Below are 1,282 nucleotides of genomic sequence, written 5' to 3'. Positions count from 1 at the left end.
CGGTAGCAACAAATCTAACTACTGCTTTACTTTAACAATAATAATGACAGCGACTACGACGACAACAAGAACAACAAGAACAACAACAACATCATCATCATCATCATCATCAGATTTTAATTAAAAGTGGCTACACCAGCGTTTACAATTTCAACCTGTCGACGGACGGACGCTCTGAGAGCACCGATTTCGGGCACTCCAATGAAGAAAAGCCACCCACCGCCTGCAGGGAACCACGAGGGCAAGCAGGACGAAAAGGGCCGGCCCAAAGCAGGCTGTTTCCGCCCGGTTTCGAACCGGGGACCTTTCGCGCGTTAGGCAAATGTGATAACCGCTACACTACAGAAACTGACAACGCCGCCTCTTGCTTCAAACGGTTACCGTTGGAACCTGCTGGTAAAACGGGCTCAGGCGTTTCAGGTCGGCTAGACTGTGAGATGGCGTCTGAAGTGCCGCGAAAGGATGCCATTTTCACAGACCTGTTTGGCATTGCTAAAGGGCACATCAGGACACTTCGGAAACTCTTTCAAAGGCAGGACGCCCTGCGCTCTGACAGTGCCTGCACTTAACCCAACAAGGTGATGCTGAATGGCTTGTTCAAACGGCTGGTGGTCTTCCGTCACCACCAGACTATGAGAGCTATACTGCGCCTTCAACTACATAAGAGTAGATAGTAGGGTTTTTTGGGCGCGGCCTATTTTGTTATGACGTATGCCCTAAGCTTATTAATATTCCTACGTCATAATTGGGGGGCGTGATTTTAGGTAGAGTTATTTCCTTAATTATTCCTACGTCATATCCGTCAGAAAGTGTGCACCCATAAAACCCTGAACAACAAGGCCACCCATAAATACCCCCACCCCTCTGAAGGCAACGCCCCGAAACTCTCCTCTCTATTTAAGAACCCGCGCTTCTTTTAGGCAATACCTCTTTAATTCTCAGCTTCTGAAACATCCCGCTTCTTCAACATGTCCAGCGACATCAACATGAAACCCCGCAAGAAACAATCCCGGGCAAGGGTTCCTGTACTCACCAATTTGAAGATTGAACGCTCCTGGGTGTTGTTCTGGGGGGCTCGACGGGGTTACCGCTTTAAAAGGGATCCCAGCTATGTTGGAGTGGAGCTTCTTGCTTTGGGAGAGAAGGAGGGTACGTTGGAACCTTTTGAGACGGTAATTGAATACTCTTATGAGGACTGGTTGAAGGTGATGGCCTGGAGAGATCTGGGGCTTGTGGATAAGACTCTAGAAGGCTTGCAAGAGGGTCCAAGAGAATGCGAAAT

General features: G+C 48.8%; 1 non-coding gene across 1 annotated transcript; it reads right to left on the bottom strand.

The window, feature by feature from the left end:
• Nucleotides 1-276: 276 nt before the first annotated feature.
• On the bottom strand, nt 277-349 carry trnav-aac (transfer RNA valine (anticodon AAC)). The gene has a single exon. It is a non-coding gene; the product is annotated as a tRNA-Val (tRNA).
• Between the last annotated feature and the right edge of the window lie 933 nt (nt 350-1,282).

The sequence above is a fragment of the Amia ocellicauda genome (assembly GCF_036373705.1).
Source record: "Amia ocellicauda isolate fAmiCal2 chromosome 11 unlocalized genomic scaffold, fAmiCal2.hap1 SUPER_11_unloc_6, whole genome shotgun sequence".
NCBI lineage: Eukaryota > Metazoa > Chordata > Actinopteri > Amiiformes > Amiidae > Amia > Amia ocellicauda.
The sequence above is the reverse complement of the archived record's forward strand: the minus strand, read 5'-3'. Positions and strand labels throughout refer to the sequence as shown.